The following is an 18,559-nucleotide window of genomic DNA, read 5'->3' as shown; positions in this document are numbered from 1 at the left end:
AAAGATTTAGTTGCACAACATGGACACAGGACACTTGTATGTAATTTTGGCCATTGTAAATACACTCCCAAGAAAGTCTCCTTGTCCATGGCTCCTTGTTATGTTGAGTAGCGCTTGTCTTAATCAGATGTGAAACCTGCACAAAATGGAGCTACTGTCGGAGTCCAGGGCTTCTCTGCTGTGTAGAGTGTAACCTTTTGAGCACAGTGATTGTCCGGCTTCAAAGACACTGTCCAGATTAGTGAAGCATTCACCTCCATGTAGCTTGTGTTTGCTGAAAGAATCTCATACTCAAGTGTCACTGGGTTCTGTGATGTTCTCTGTGTGCTCTCAGCACCTTAGAGGTGGGGTTTACCACTCCCTATCTCAACACCATTCACGACAGGTGAAGGTGTGGTGCTGAGGGGAACAGGTGATGAAGCTTGCCAAAGGGTCAAATTGCCTTAGTGTTCATGTGGCTGCTCATTCTCAGCAGTGTCTCAATGATATGAGCCTCTTCACTGAGTGTATGTGTGCTGCCCACAGCTAGATAGGTATCTGGCTTTCCCAGATGCAATGTGAAGATCTCAGGAGTTTCCTCATTGCATTGAGTCATCATCCTCCAAGAATCTTCCTGCAAAGAGGGCCTCTCAATTATGACTGCCTCGTCTGGCCAGTGCAATGACCTCATTGCCTGGACCCTCACCTTCAAGGACCTCATCGCCCTCATCCCCTTCGACTTCCTCCTCATTGGAGGAGACGTGCAGCTCTTGCATCTCCTCATCATCCAAGTCCTCACCACTTTTGCATCGCCAAGTTGCGTAACACTCAGCAAGCCACTATGATGCGTGACCCTCTTGGGATGCACGCCTGACATCAACCCGCATCATTTAACGTGTCGGCATGCAGGTCCCATCCCCACATGCCGACTGGGAAATTCTGCCCCATTTGATGGTTTTAAATTCTTTTAATATTTCCCTGAGGCAGCTCTCTACCTTTAGGGAGCTTTCATTGCGTGCTGTCCCTTGCCCGCGCTGACTTCAGCGCTTGCCCTCCTCCCACTCCCACCCCGGCAGCACTGAGCCTTTCAGCCGTTAATTGGCCAGTCAACATGAAATCACGGTCGTGGGCCGATCACGGGCGGCGGGCCATTTCCCGGCTACTCCCAGGCCCACTCACCATGCCCGGCCGAAGACCTCAAAATTCTGCCCCGGACTACTATGGTCTGTATCTTCCTGTCAGCGAGCGGGGGTGGGGCCCACTCGCCGATGTGTAAAATGATGTGCGATGACATCGGGCGTATATCCCAATGTCACCGTGCGTCATTCAGACTTTCAGTTTGGCGGACGCGCACCCGAGTGAGCTGCGCACCCACCGACCTGTCAATGGCCTTTTAAGGCCTTTAGCAAAATAGTTGAAGTCATTAATGGACCTGCCCGTTCAACCTTAAGGTTGGCGGGCAGGCCGGGAGCCCTGGCAGGCTTCTGAGAAAGTACGAAACCTGGTCCGTGGGCGGGATGAGGTTTCATGAAGATTTAAAAATCTCGCAATGTTTTAAAATAAAAGATATGGACATGTCCCAACTCATGACAGTGTCACATGACGGGACATGGCAGGGAAAGTTTAAAATGTGAGTCGATCTCCCTGAGGCAGCACTTTGCCTCAGGGAGATCTGCACTCTTCCGCGAGCATGCGCAAAAGAGCGCACTCCCAGCTGAGGGAATCCCTCTCCTCATCTGCAAAAGGACTGCATAGCGCTTCCTGGCGGACGTCACACTGGTCGGGCCTTAATTGGCTCACCCACGTAAAATAGCAGTGCGCCCCAACTGGTGGCATCAATTGGAAGCCCACTCGCCCACTCCCACACTTCCCCCCCGATGGGGGGTAAGTGTTACCCTGGGTGCAGCTTTGGTCCCCTGACCTTAGGAAGGACATTATTGCCATAGAGGGATTGAGACAAATGTTCACCAGATTTATCCCTGGGATGGCTGGTCTGTCCTCGGAAGAGAGATTGGGGAAACTAGGCCTGTATTCTTTAGATCTTCACTGAATGAGAGGTGATCTCATTGAAACCCGCAAAAATACTTAAAGGAATAGGCAGAGTAGATGCAGGTAAGATGTTTGTCCTGATTGGGGAGCCTAGAACCAGTGGACATTATTTCAAAATAAGGGGGTGAGCCACTTAGGACCAAGATGAGGAGAAATGTTTCTACTCAGTGGGTTGTGAGTCTTTGGAATTCTCTACCCCAGAGGGCTGTGAAGCTTGGTCATTAAGTCTGTTTAAAATAGAGATCAACAGATTTCTAAATGCCAATGACGTAAAGGGATATAGGGATAGTGTGGGAAAAAGGCATTGAAGTGGATGACAATTCATGATCATATTGAATGGCGGAGCAGGCTCAATGGGCTAAATACACTACCCCTGCTCCTACATTCCTATGTTCCTATGACACAAAAGCTACACTACCTCTAATCCTGCAATTCTGCAAGTGATAAGTCAATACCTTCATCCCAAGAATCAGCCAAGCGAATCTCTTTTGAACTGTCTCCAATGCCAGTATATCTTCTCTTAAATATGGGGATCAAAACTCCAGGTGCGGCCTCACCAACACTCTGTACAGTTGTAACAACATTTTCCCATTTTTAAACTCCAACCCCTAGCAATACAGGCCAAAATTCCACTTGCCTTCTTAATTTCTTGCTGCACCTGCATACTAACATTTTGTGTTTCATGCACAAGAACACTCAGATCCCTCTGTGCTGCATATTTGTGGAGACTCTCCATTTAAATAATGGTCTGCCTTTTGATTTTTCCTTCCAAAGTGCATGACCTTACAATTTCCTACATTAAACACCATCTGGCAAGTTTTTGCTCACTCACTCAACTTGTCTTTATCCTCTTGCAGATTCCTTTTGTCCTCATCACAACATGCCCTCCCACTTATTTTTGTATTGTCAGCAAATTTGGATACATTACACTCTGCCCCCTCCTCCAAGTTATAGATAATAAATGATTGAGGCCCCAGGACAGATCCTTGTGGCACTCCACTAGTTATGTCTTTCCAACCTGAAAAAGATCCATTAATCCTGACTCTCTGGTTCTGTGTGTTAACTTAGTCCATGCTAATATATTACCCCCAATACCATGAGCTCCTCTATGGTGCAATAACCTTTTATTTGGCACCTTATCGAATGCCTTCTGGAAATCCAAACACACTACATCTAACTTTATCAACTCTGCTATTTATTTCCTCAAATAACTCTAGCAAATTTGTTAAACATGATTTCTCTTTCACAAAGCCATGTTGACTCTGTTTGATTGCGTTAAGCTTTTCTAAATGTCCTGCTATTTCTTCCTTATTAATGGACCCTAGCATTTTCGCAATGACAGATGTTAGGCTGACTGGCCTATAGTTTCCTCCTTTTTGTCTCCCTCCCTTTTTGAACAGGGGTGTTACATTAGTGATTTTCCAATCCACTGGGACTCTCCCGGAATCCAGTGAATTCTGAAAAATTTCAACTAATGCCTCCACTATCTCTGCAGCCACTTCTTTTAAGGCTATCCTGCAGGCAATCAGGTCCTGGTGACTTGTCTGCCTGTAATCCCATCAGTTTGTCAAATACTTTGTCCCTCATGATAGAGACGGTTACAAGATCTTTCCTCCCATTATCTCCTTGCTTATCTGATATATTTGGAATGTATATAGTGTCCTCCACCGTGAAGACCAATGCAAAATATTAGTTTAAATTATCTGCCATTTCCCTGTTCCCCATTATCAATTCTCCAGTCGCAAGCTCCAAAGGTCCAACTCTCACTTTTGTTACTTTTTCCTTTTATATACCTGTATATATATACCTTCTTTTTATATACCTCTTGCTGTTTGTTTTTATATTTCTTGCCAATTTACTTCCATAATCAATTTTCTCCCTTTTTGTTAGCTTTTTAATCATCCACCGCTGGTTCCTAAAAAAATCCCAATCCCCTGGCCTACCACTAATTTTCGCTGCTTTCTATGCCTTAGTTTTTGATTGGGTACTCTCCTTGACTGCCTTTGTTAACCATGGGTGATTCATCCTTCTCATCGAAAACCAAGAATGATGGATATCAAAGGTAATGATCTCTGGATTTTTACCTGAACCACGCACCAATTTGCATAGGGTCAAGCAGATTAAAGAATAAACACGTGGCTCAAAGAGTGGTATGGGAAGAAGGAGTTTTGGTGCATGGGGCACTGGCATCAGTACTCAGAGAAGAGTGAGCTATTCCAATGGGATGGGCTACACTTGTACCAGGCTGGCTCTAGTATCCTGGCCAGTTGTATAAATATGGCTGTGGACAGGCCATTAAACTAATGTGGTAGGGGAAGGGGGAGGGTTGAGGTGAAGGGAGATTTGAGAAATCCAAAGAGAAAGATCAAGGCATTGGAGGAGTAAAGCAATATGGGTAAAGACAAACAAAGAAGGGATGGAGAGTTTAACAAAAATTGTACATCAATGAATAAGTTCATTGCAGAGAACAAAAGTAAAAGATACAAAATTAGAAGTTCTATATCTGAATGCACAAAACATCTGCAGTAAACTACATGAACTAGTGGCACAAATTGAGGCAAATGATTTAGATTCAATCACCATTACAGACACACGGTTACAAGGTAATCAAGGTTAGGAAATAAATATTCCAGGGTACACACTGGCCAGGATTTTGCAATCATCACGCGGGTTTGGCGGGGGTGAACGGGAGCGGTCAGGAAGCTGATCACAGCCCATGACCGCGGTTTCTCGCTGGTGGACCAATTAAAGCCTGCCCAGTGTGAAACGCGTGCTGCAGCTTGTGTGGGCAAGAGGAGGATGGTGAGTGGGGAACCTTGCGCACAGGAAAATCTCCCTCATGGCTGCCTCAGGGAGATGAAGATTATTGAAAATTAAAAATAAAGAATTTTAAAATGTTAAAAAACATGACCCCTCATGCAACTCTGCCAGATGAGCAGGGACATGTTATGAAATTTAAATATCTTTATTTAATTTTTGTTTGCTGTTGGAAACATCATCCTGCCCGTGAATGACGTTTCCTAAAAAATGCTAAGGCCGCTTGGATTGAAAATTAAACTTACGTAATACCTTGATGGCCTTAATAGGCCTTTTAATTGTTAAGGGACTCTCTGTCCCTTCTTTGTTTGTCTTTACCCATATAGCTTTACTCCTCTAATGCCTTGACCTTTCTCTTTGGATTTCTCAAATCTCCCTTCACCCCAACCCTACCCCTTCCCCTACCACAGTTTAATGGCCTGTCCACAGCCATATTTATACAACTGGCCAGGATACTAGACCCAGCCTGGTACAAGTGTAGCCCATCCCATTGGAATAGCTCACTCTTCTCTGAGGTGCACTGCCAACTCCTGTACACGTGCGCCAACCAAAATATCATACGAATGTGTGATTCGTTTGCCTGACGTCATTGCGCGTCATTTTACACTTGTTCAGGTTGGGTGTACGGCCGCCCAACCAGCGAAAAATTCTGGCCAGTATTTTGGAAAGACCGAAGAAATGGCAAAGGAGGAAGGGTGGCTCTAATAGCAAAGGTTGACATTAGTACTTTAAAGAGAAGGAATCTGACCTCAGAAGTAGAACCAATATGGGTTGAAATTAGAATTAGCAAGAGCCAGAAAACACTAGTGGGAGTAGTTTTTAGGACCCCTAGCAGTAATTACACCATTGGGCAGAGCATTAAACAACAAATCAATGAAACTTGTTACAAAGGAAATATATTAATTGTGGGGGACTTTAATCTGCATATAGACTAGGACAATCACATTGGCAAGAGTGGTCTAGAAGATGCGTTTGTGGAATGTTTTGTGACAGTTTCTTGGACCAGTATATTTTGGAACCAATTAGGGTGAAGCTATCTTAGATCTAGTATTGTGTAATGAAGTAGGATTGCTTAGCAATGTTGCAGTAAAAGATACACTGGGAAATAATGATCATCATACTATTGAATTCCAGGTTAAATTTGGAAGTGGCATACTCAAATCACAAACAAGAATCTTAAACTTAAGCGAAGCCAATTACATAGGTATGAGGGGAACTGGCTAAGGTAAATTGGGTAAATAGACTAACATGTATGGCAATAAATGAACAGGGACAGGAGAAATTATCATGGGGAATGAGGAAATAGCAGAAGCATTGAACATATATTTTTGTCTGCTTTCACAGTAGAAAACACAAGTTTCATTCCAGAAATAGATGGTAAACTAGAGGCTAAAAAGAATGAAGGAATTGGAAAAATTAATATAAACAGAAAAAAAGCATTAGAGAAAGTTGAGGGACTAAAATGCAAGAAATCTCTATGGCTGAATTCCACCCCCCCCCCCCCCCCACCCCTGCCACAATTGGGAGGGAAGTTGAAGGGCGGGCACGCACAGGCACTCTTCCAATTGGCGCCCCCAATCGGTGGCGTGGCGCCATTTTACGTGGGCCGGCCAATTAAGGCCCGCCCAGCGTGACACCATGTGCTCACTGTGTGGGCATGGGGGGATTCCCAAAATCAAGAGTGCGCTCTTTCGCGCATGTGCATGAAAGAAGGCACTCGTCTCCCTGAGGCTAAGTGCTGCCTCAGGGAGATCGGCTCAAAATATACAAAACATAACAATAGAAAAGTTAAATTTCCCTAACATGTTCCCTCATTTGACAATGTCACATGAGTTGGGACATGTCCATAATTTTCACAAAAACTCTATTAACATTTTTTAAATCCTATATGAAACCTCATCCTGCCCATGGACGAGGTTTCACGCTTTTTCTAATTCGCGCCAGGGCTCCTGGCCTGCCCGCCAAACTTAAGGTTGGATGGGCAGGTCCTTTAATTGCATAATTGACTCTGTCAATGGCCTCAATTGGCCATTGACAGGGCGGCGGGCGCACAGCTGATTTCGCTGCGCCCCCGCCTTCCTGAAAATTTAACTGGGGCACAGTGACACTGGGAGCTCCCCCCGACGTCATTGCGCGTCATTTTACGCATTGGTGAGCTTGCCCGCCCTCACTCACCGCCACGTAAAATCCTGCCCCTAGGGTTTGACGTCCTACACACTAGCATTCTAACGGAGATAGCTGCCAAGGTAGTGGATGCACTAGCTGTGATTTCCCAGAATTCATTGGATTCTGGAATGGTCCCATTAGATTGGAACTTGGTAAATGCTACAACATTTTTCAAGAAAGAAGGGAAAGAGAAAGCGGGGAACTATAGGCCAGTTAGCCTAACAACAGTTGTCAGGAGAATGCTGGAATCTATTATTAAGGAAGTGTTAACAATGCACCTAGAAAAGCATAGTATGATTAAAACAAGTCAACATTGTTTACTAAAGCAGAATACTGCTTCACAAATTTATTGGAGTTTTTTGAGGATGTAACTAGTAAGGTAGATAAGTGGGAACTTGTAGATGTAGTATACCCGGATTTTCAAAGTACTTTCAGTAAGGTGCCACACAAAAAGTTAATGGGCAAGATAAGTGCAAATGGACTTGGAGGTAATATATTACCATGGATAGAGGATTGGTTAACAGATAGAAAGCAGAAAGTAAGCATAAATGGGATCTTTTCAAGTTGGTATGTAGTAATGGTAGAGCACCACAAAGATCAATTCTGGGGCCTCAGCCATTTACAATCTATTTTAATGACTTAGATAATGAGACAGAGAGCAATGTATCTCAGTTTGCTGATGATACAAAGCTAGGTGGAAAGGTAAGCTGTGGGGAGGACACAGAGAGGTTACAAAAATATATAGATAGATTAACTGAGTGGGCAACAGGATGGCAGATTGATTATAATGCGGGAAAGTGTGAAGTTATTCACTTTGGTCAAAAGAATAAAAGAGCTGAATATTTTTTAAAAGGTGACAAGCTTGAAAATGTGGATGTTCAAATACACTTGGGTGTGCTCGTACAAGGAATGCACATAATCACATAGAGGTACAGCAATCAATTAGGAAGGCAAAAGCCATGTTGGCCTTTGTTGCAAGCAGATTAGAGTATAGGAATAAAGAAGTCTTGCTAGAGTTACACAGGATTTTGGTGAGACTAAGTCTGGAGAACTGTGCGCAGTTTTGGTCTCCACATTTAAGAAAATATATACTTTCATTGGCAGCAGTACAGTGAATGTTCATTAAACCAGTCTCTGGGATGAGGGAGTTGTCCTATGATGAGGGGCTGATGTCATCAAACTAACATTTTTTCATTATATTACTGTGGTTTATTGTAAAGTACGTTTTTAGGCGTGAGTGTACATGATTCTGTCTGTGTGATTTAATTGACTTAGAGTCAGATAGACTGCAAGCTTAAAATTATCAAAAGAAGTTAAGGGTAAAAGGCATTTGATGGGCTAATGAGTAAACATAGATGAAGGCTTAGCATATAGGGTGTGAAGGAAATTTGTACTTTTAGATATGTGAAGGGGCTGTTTAGGTTTCAAAGGGATGATAGGGTGTTTACAACTAACAAGATAAGCAAGGCCAAGCAGTGTGTTTATTTTTCCCAAAGATACTGACCATGTGAAAGATTTTTATATTATGGGAAAAGTATATTTCCAAAGGCATATAGAACAATGGAATATACAGGTTAATGAGAGAAACATATATAAAGGGAATGGAAGGATATATTGGGGGGACCAGATGCTAAAGGGACTATGTAAAACAGCCTTTGGGCAGCCTTCAGCCACTTTAGCAGAAGCCTGCTGTGTCCAGTAACCAAAAGTGGAGGAAAGCCTTTGGAATTCCACTGTCGAGTGGGTGCTGTGGTAAACTTGCTGGCTTGCTATTTAAATTTAAAATCTATTTTGGATTGTTGCCTTAAAGGTGGGTTTGTAGCTGAGTGTCAGGTTAATTAGCAATTTTTGGATTTGTTATAGTATTAAGTAACTATAATCTTATGTATGTGCTTGAAATCTTTTCCATTGTTAATAAATATTTTAATTTAGTTTTTAAAATCTCTAAAGGCGTTAATGGACTTATTACTTCTGAATTCAGTACACAAGCCTTCTCATGATAAATACAAATTTCAAAACCATTGTGATATTGTGGCCAAGTTTCCTTGTGGATTTGGTCCACCTGGCACACATCACCAGCTATGTCATAACACTGAGCAAATTTGGCTATTTTTTTCTGGAGCTTTGAAGAGAGGCAATCTAATTGAAACATACAAGATTCTGAAGGAGCTTGATGGAGTAGATGCTGAGAGATTGTGGCCATTGGTCAGGGAAACTAAACTGCATGCGCATAGTATCAGGATAAGGGGCCGATCATTAAGGACTGCGTTGAGGGGAAATTGCATCACTCAAAGGGTTGTGAATCTTTGGGGCAGAAATTTTCTCTCAATTGGCGGGTGCATGGCTGGCCCACTCGAACATGAAATAACACGTGTTGACGTCAGCCGAACATGCTGACATCAACGTGCAGTCATGCAATTGTTCAACTGGCAGGCTTGCGCTGGAGCCAGATGCACACCAACCAACAATTAAAATGCCTGCTAAGGCCATTATGTAATCAATTAAATTAAAATTTTCATTGCCTGTCCAACCTAATGATTGGTGGGTAGTCGAAAAAGCCAAGTGGCCTTTGCATTTTTTTTGGAAACCTCATCCACGGGAGGGATGAGGTTTCCAAAAGCAAATAAAAATAAAACAAAAACTTTAATTTTTCATTAATAACATGTCCCTGCTCATGTGACAGAGTCACATGAGGGGACATGTTTCATTACATTTTTTATTTTTAAAATTAAAAAAAAGTATCTCGTCACCTCCCTGAGGCAGCTCTCAGGGAGATTATAAAGCGCATGCATGTGCAAAGTTTGCGCTTGGCCCACTTACCGTTCTCCCCCACCTCCATCGCGCCGCACACAGGCAGCACTCAGTTGTGCCGCTCACGTTTCATGCTGGGTGGCCCAGCAGCATAAAATTGCAGTGCAGTGCAGTGCCAATTTCGGGCGGCAGTTGGCTTCCCGACCGCCCCTGCCTGCCCCTGCTGAGCACCCCCGCTAAGGGAAAATTCTGCCTTTGGAGTTCTTTGCCCCAGAGATTTATGGATGATCCATCATTGAATAAGTTTAAGGCTGGGATGGATAGATTTTTGGCCCTTCAAGGAATGAAGGATTTGGGCAATGGGCAGGGATGTGGAGTTGAAGCTCAAGAACAGCCATGATCGTTTTGAATGAGGAGCAAGGTCGAAGGGCCATATGGTCTACTATTGCTCCCATTTCTTGTGTCCCTGAGGAACATCACTGGAAACAGACTTCTGATCACAAAAACATTTGTTGCCCGTTACTCATTGCCTTCTGTCACTGAGCCAATTTTGGATCGAGCTTCCCACTAGCCCTTGCATTCCATGAGGTCTTACTTTTCTGGTTAGTCTGCTATATGGGATTACAAGATGTCAAAAGCTTTGTTATAATCTATTTAGACCACATCAAACATGAAATCCTTATTGGTCTTTCTTGTACCTCCTCAAAATACTCAGTTAAGTTAGCCAGTCATGCTTTCCCTTAACAAATCCATGCTTAGTGTTCTTGATTAATTGGTGCTTCTCTAAATGTTGATTTTTATTTTCCCTCAGAACGTTTTCAAATAATTTTCCCACAACTAAGTTTAGGCAGAATGACCTGTAATTACTTGGTTTATCCTTTTTTCTCTTATTAAACAGCAGTACAATGTTACCACTCCTCTGGTCCTCCAACGCTATGATTGTAATCAGAAGGGATTGGAAAGTGATGGTCAGAGCCTCTGCTATTTATTCTCTTGTTTCGCTTAGTAGCTGAGATCCATTTCATCTGGGCCTGGTGATTTATTTGCTTTCAAGGATGCTAAAGCCCATAACATTTCTTCTCTCTATGTTTATACCATCCAATATTTCACACTTATCTTCCTTAACTACAATAACTGCATCACCCCATCTTTGTAAAGACAGATGAATTATTGATTAAAATCCATGGCTACGTCTTCTGCCTCTTTTCCTCTTTTTGTATTCATAAAAGGTCTTTGTGTTTTCCTTGATTTTAGTTGCCAATATTTTCTCTGCTTTCCTAATTTCCTTTTTGTTTCATCCCTGCACTTTCCATACTGCTCTAGGCATTCTGCAGCACTGAGCTCTCAATATCTGACATAAGCTTCCTTTTTCTGCCTTATTCTGCTCTATATGCTTTTTGGCACCTGGAGATTCTAGATTTGGTGTCTCACCCTTTTATTTTCCAGGAATAGAACATATTTGCTCTGAAACCTCTCTATCTTCTCTTTTAAAACCTCCAACAGCCCTGGCACTGATTTACATTCAAGTACCTGTTTCCAGTCCACTTTAGCAAAATCACATCAGCTTAGTAAAATTAGCTTTTTCCCAGTGCAAAAACTTCCACTCTTGGTCTGCCTTTGACCTTTTTCATCTCCATGCCAAATCTAACTGAATTATGATCATTACTACCAAAATGCTCTTCCAATACCCCTTCCACTTGCCTCATTTCATTTCTTAAAACTAAATCTAGAACTGTCCCTTTTCCTGTCAAATCTTGTGACCTTTGCACTTGACCTATAGATAGTACCGAGCCTCAAGCGAATATTTAATTAATTATGGACATTCACAGCCATCTGTGGAATTCACACATCTCTTTATCTAAGGATGAGCCAACCCAAAAGGACTATGGAACTTCCAAACTGTCTGTCCCCATGGCCAGGATTTTACAGCCCCACCTTAGTGTGTCTCCCCCCAGCCCCATGGTAGATGTGGCTAACCATTTAAATCTCCATTCAGTTCGGTGGGACCATAATATCCCACCGGCAGGAGGAGCCATAAAATCCTGGCCTATGTTTCATACTGAACAAAAGGGAAGATCAAAAGTCAATTGGTGCCAGTTGGAAGTTTGTGGCCCCTATCACCATCCCATTTTATCATGATGACTGTCTTAAACCCTCAGAGGCGTTAACCCATAACACAGAATGTGGAATCAACATAAACACACCTTTTTGGAAAAGGACTTGAACTTCTGAAAAATCGCATAGTGAGACAGCCATATTGGCCTTGTCTATTTAAAGGATCAGCTCGCAGCTGTTTGCAGAGATTTCCATCAAAGCCATTAAACTAGCAATTCAGCCAGTCTGTGAATCAGACTCGGAATCAAGCTGTGAGACATCAGGCAGCCGGAATGCGTAACCTGCTCCAATTGATGTTTACCTGAGAATGAACCTCCTAGAAATTCAACTACAAGAAATTTCACAACTTGCTGTGATCCCTTCACTTTACAAGATCAATCACAGGCCTTCAACACAGGAGGCGGGAGATCACAAACCAGAGACTGAGATACCCATAATCTGTAAACATAAGTGTGTGAGACTTAATAACCTTCTTTATTTTAAAACTTACAAAATCTTGCTGCTGAATTATTTAATTGGAGTACACACTCCAAAAGTAAGAAAACACACTTCTTTCTGTACAAAACTTAATGATCATGGGTGGTAAGAGAACACATACATTCTGTCCATGACATTCTGCACATTTCAGCAATTTGCCGACATGTTTGCTCTTTTATCTCAATTTGACTGTTTACAAGTTCTGTAGCATACTCTCATTGGTGTGATTGCTCCTTTATATATTCCTCAGTTCAGCCCATATGGCCTCTTTTGATGATCTTCCAGAATGTCAACCCTTTCACATCTGTGATTGTTTCCATAACCAATATTGTGACTCCCTTGCTCCTTTTTTGTCCTCCACAACATCCCATCAGAAAACTCAGTAACGAGAAATGTTGAACTGCCATTTCTGCCCTTATATTACACTACACCTACTGTATTCTCTTTATCATTACATTCAGTCTGTTTTTCGAAAATACGATTACATTTTTCATTGAATAATCAAGAAAAGACTTAACCAACCCCATGCTGACTGCCCTTGATTATCACATAAAACTCCAAATATTTCCTTACTTTATCTCAAATAATGGATTTATCCTGTGAGACCCATGACCTCCACTACCTACAAACACAAAGACAGCAGGAGCATGGGAACAATATCACCTCCAAGTAACACGTCATTGTGACTTGGACATATATCACCTTCCCGTCATTATATCTGGGTCAATTCCTGAAACTCCCAATCTTGCAGTATTGTGGGCTACTATTTACCACATGGACTTCAGTTGTTCAAAAGTAAAACACCACCAGAACCACCTTCCCAAAGGCAACCATGGATTGGCAATAAATGTCAACCTTACAACTGATGTCCACAACCTGAGAGTTAAGATTTTATACATATACAGAAAAATTGTTGTCAACCCCTCTGCTGTCTCATCTCTGATTTCCTTCGAAAGCATAGAGAACTAATGACATCCAATTTGAATTCTGACCTTTTTTCTCACACAACCTTTTTCTCCTGCAACATTTTCACCTCCTCTTATACATCTACAGCCTCACTTACAAAGCCTCACTTGCACAATCATTTGCATGTTTTGTGTTTTATTGTCTACTCTTTAAGTGGCACTTCAGTTTTTAATCTACTTATCCACATAACTCTATCCTTTGATGCACCCTTTAAGCACCTTATAGAAAGCATCTATTTTTCATGGTATGCATTTCATATTTGAACATATCCCTCTGTTGATCTGTAAACCTATTTTATAACTTTTCTGCCCTGTTAATTTGGGGCAGAACCCTTTTTATCTCACTGAATTTTGCCTTTTCCAGTCCAGCACCCTTATCTTTGATTCTGCATTATCCTCTTCAATTTTCACATTTCATCTGATTAGTCACTATTACCCAATTGTTTTCTACTCTTGCATCAGTTATTTAGAAAACATTTTGTTTTCCAGAAAAAAATTGCGTCCTTCCTTAAAAGCATCCAACATTATTGATCTCTTGTTCTTTCTGATTTCTCCAAATTGACTATAAATCACCCCATCTATCTCATCTCTATTGCTTCGTGACTTGTTATAGACTTCGAGAACTGTATAATTTTCCTTCTACTCTTTAACTCTATTCTATAGAGTCTATCTTAATGTATCTCTGCCATAGCAGCTGATTGAATTTAAATTCAATTAATAAAATCTGGAATGTAAAGCTGGTCTCAGTAATCATGACCATGAAACAATTATCAATTGTCATAGAAACCCATCTGGTTCATTAATGCCTTTTAGGGACGGAAATCTGCCACCTTTACCTGGTCTGGCCTACATGTGACTCCAGACCCATAGCAACAGGGTTGACTTTTAACTGTCATCTGAAATGGCCTAGCAAGCCAGTCAGTTCAAGAGCAATTAGGGATGGACAACAAATGCCGGTTTTGCCAGTGATGCCCAGATCCCATGAAAGAATAAAGAAAATAAATCTTCTAGAGCACCCTTATATTTTAGCATTGAGATTGAATCTTTATTAATGCAACTATTCCGACCCCTTCTTACTTCTCATTCCCTCTTGAAAATGTTAGAATCTAGAATGGTAAATTCCCAGTACTGTTCAAATCTAAATCAATTCTCTGTTATACGAACTTAATTATACCCCTCCATATTTATTAAGGTTTCCAATGCTCCAAGATTACTTTGAATGCATTGTGCTGTTATAAACAAACTACTTAATCCTGATTCCACTATTTTTGGCAATCTTACTCTTTTTGTATCTTATTCCTTCTGATTTATTCTTCATTATGGTCCTGTTTTTTGCTCTCTCCTTTCTTACACCATTTCCTGCACTATAAACGGTATTTGTTTAAGTGTTGTTTTAATTTTCCATTTGCAATATTTGGTGTAGTTTCCATATTAGACTTCTTCCAATTCTGTGCATTCAATTTACTTAACTATAATAACACCAGCAATGATTATTTACGCAGTATCTTTAATGTAGACCTATGCTCCAACATGCATAAGGAAATATGGATGCTGAGCCAAAGAAGATGTTAAGAGAGGTAACCAAAAGCTTGGTGGATGAGGTAGGTTTAAGTAGGGATTTAGAGGAGTAAAGGTGGTTGGCAATGTTTAAAAAATGGATATTCAAGCATGGGGCTGAAGCAGTTGAATGCATGACCACCAATAGTGGGCTGAAGGGAGGGGTGGACACATCGGAGGCCAGAGGAACAGAAAGTCTGAGAGTGGCTGAGGTGCCAGATGTGGTTATAGGGATAAATGGTGGTGACAATTAATGAGGTTTCATCATTTAACCAAGCAATATATAAAAAACAAACCAACAGTGGGGATATTAATTGCAGGAACCCAGAGTGTGTACATCACAATTGCTTCTTCCATCTCACTGAATATTTTGCTGAGCAACAATTGCTTAAGAGACTAAATGTGGAACAATAGTTTGGTTTAACTTAATCAAGTATGGCATTGCCACTTGAGGCAATCCAAAATGTGAACTGTCACACACAAGTGTTTCTACAAAACCATCAGGGTTCTATATTTGTACAAATAATTATTTAGCTTTTTGTCCAAAATATATCTTTTAAGTAGAAAACTATGTCATTTGGATTGCATGGAAGGATATTTATCTCGCAAACATTTTACTGATTTTGACATCTACTTGCATTGGTCACAGAGTAGGATTGAATCTTTAAGTGAGCAGAGTTTTCGGTTGACATAACTAATGTTTAAAGCTTCTACTCAATAGTGACAACTATTGCACTTAAATCCTCACCTCAATCAAATCTGAAAAGAGATGTAGACCTCTGTGTACAAGGTCAACTGGTGTTTCAGAAAGACACCCACAAAGGTATCACAAAAGTACTAATATGTAGTTTCGAGTTTTAGCCAGCCCCTGAAGCTATTCCTCTATTTTATTTGTACATTATATTTGCAGCTGCTGCTAGTAGTTGTTCTCTAGAGATTACACTGGTGACTTCAGGACCATTACCTGAACAGAAACAGTGAGGCTTAACCAAGCTGTACAACTGACAGTGCTCATACCATCACTTCAAAACACCAGAGAATAATTAACAGTGACACTTAGAAACACTATAGAGCCATTTTTCCGAGCATTTAGTAATAATAAAGACAAATGGCAAAGAAATATAGCATGCACGTTTTCCACAGCAAAGAAAAAGGATTACTTTGAGAATTTTATATAGGTGGTTTTGTTCAATCCTTACTTGCTGCTTTAATTTTTTGATTTCCTCATAGAAACTGCTTGCATCAAATAAAATACTTGGAGCAGTCTGAAGAATGGATTTTTTCATTGGCCACAGTCAATGCTTATCCACAATTAGTTGATGAATGCTATGTTTGTGTTAGAGTGGGTGGGTATTGTCAGCTTTTTCCCAGTCCAAGATTTAGTACCCATTGTAGATATTGGAACCAAGTTAAAAAAATATCATAGAGTGGTAGAAGTCTACAGCACAGAAAAAGACCCTTTGGCCCATCGAGCCTGCACTGGTCAAACAAGTACCCAACTATGCTAATCCCATTTTCCAGCACTAGGCCCATAGCCTAGTAAGCCATGGCATCGCAAGTGCACATCCAAATACTTCTTAAATATTATGAGGGTTTCTGCCTCTCCCACCCTTTCAGGCAGTGAGTTCCAGATTCCCATTATCTCTGAGTGAAAAAATTCTTCCTCACATCCCCTCTAAACCTCCTGCATCTTACCTTAAATCTATGCCCCCTGGTTATTGATGCCCCCACCAGGTGGAAAAGTTCCTTCCTGTCTACCCTATCCATGCCCCTCAGAATTTTACACACCTCAATCATGTACCCCCTCAATCTCCTCTGCTCCAGGGAAAACAACCCCAGTCTATCCAATCTCTCCTCATAACTGAAACTCTTCAGCCCAGGCAATATCCTGGTAAATCTCCTCTGCACTCGCTAGTGCAATCACACCCTTCCTGTAATGCAGATTTACATTACTCTAGCTGTGGCCTAACTAGCGTTTTATACAGTTCCAGCTCTTATATTCTATGCCTCGGCTAATAAAGGCAAGTATCCCATATGCCTTCTTAACCACCTTATCTGCCTGTCCCACTACCTTAAGGGACCGGTGGACATGCACACCAAGGTCCCTCTGATCCTCTTTGTGTACTTAAGTACATAAAAAGGGAAAAAAAAAACTAATAGTATCTCATAGTGCAGTACAGAACTGAAAGCTGCAAAATGGCTCATTACTATTTCATGTGCATGGCATACTAACATCGCAGGAAACAAAACTTATTTTTTAACATAATCACATCTCATATTGCACATAGCTAACATGAGCAAGGGTAGGAAAGATCACTGCAAATGTGACGCAGGGAATGAGCTGGGGATTGAAACACAGGAAAGATTAATTTCAAAAGAAAAGCTGCATTTATATAGTGCCTTTTACAACCTCAGGACATTGCAAAGCTAATGAAATGCTTTTCAATTGTAGCCCCTGTTGTAATGTAGGAAACACAATAGCCAGTTTGTGCACAACAAGCTCCACAAATAGCAATGTGATAATGACCAGAGAATTTTTTTTTTTTTACTGATGTTGATTGAGGAATAAACCAGGCCAGGACACTTGGGATATTTTCCATGATTTTCTTCAAAGTTATGCCATGGAATTTTTTATGTCCACTTGAGAGAACAGATAGGGCCTCAGTTTACATCTGATTTAAAATACAGCGCCTCCAAAAGTGTGGCACTCTTTTGGTACTGTTCCAAGTGTCAGCTTAGATTTTCAAGATTAAATCACAAATGAGATTTGCTGACTCACAGGTACGACTGTTAACAACAGAGCCATGGCTGACTTTTATTTGCTAGTAGGTAAAATATAACATAAATTATTTCTTAACTCGGTTGAGGTTAGCGATTGGATTTGGAACTGTCCCTAGCCTGAGTCACCACCTTTAATAGAGTAGACATAATTGGGGTGGGGTGGGAGGATATTGAAAAAAGGCACCAATAAAGTGATGTTCAGGATTCATAGTGCTGCTCTACATCTGATACCGGTGGCCCATATTATCAGGTATTGGGCCTGCTCAGCATCCATTGCACATGGTAAAAACAATCTAGCACTGTGACATCGACAGCCTATGCACTGTTCTGAATGAAGCTCTCTAAAACCCTGAAAAGGATACATTTTTATTTCATTGTTTCTTGGGATGTGAGTGTCATTGCAAGGCTGACATGGGGGCAAGGGATCAAATGTGGAAAGATATGGTATTATCAAAGAGTAGAGGCAAGGTAAGAGAGGAAGCTATTAATATGCAAAGTGATAAATGGACCATGACAGGAAGGGACAGAGAATACAAGTCTAAGAGTAAACCAACAGATAAGGCTAGAGCTTACAAAAAAAATAAAAGGAAAATATTTAAGGCTCTGTATCTGAATGCACGTAGCATTCAACTCAACTGATAGATGAACTGATAGTGCAAATAGAGATAAATAAAAGCAATCTAATAGTCATTACAGAAACTTGGCTGCAGGATGTCATAGATTGGGACCTGAATATTAAAGGGTATGTGATTTTTAGGAAGAATAGGAAGTTAGGAAAAGGTGAAGGTGGCTTTGTTAATTAAAGACGACATAAGCACAATAGAGAGGGATGACCTAAAGTTCAGGAAATCGGGGTGCAGAAGCAGTTTGGGTAGAGGTGAGGAATGGTAAAGGCAACAAGT

Source organism: Carcharodon carcharias, chromosome 2 (assembly GCF_017639515.1).
Source record: "Carcharodon carcharias isolate sCarCar2 chromosome 2, sCarCar2.pri, whole genome shotgun sequence".
NCBI classification, from domain to species: domain Eukaryota; kingdom Metazoa; phylum Chordata; class Chondrichthyes; order Lamniformes; family Lamnidae; genus Carcharodon; species Carcharodon carcharias.
This window is presented reverse-complemented; position numbering follows the sequence as displayed.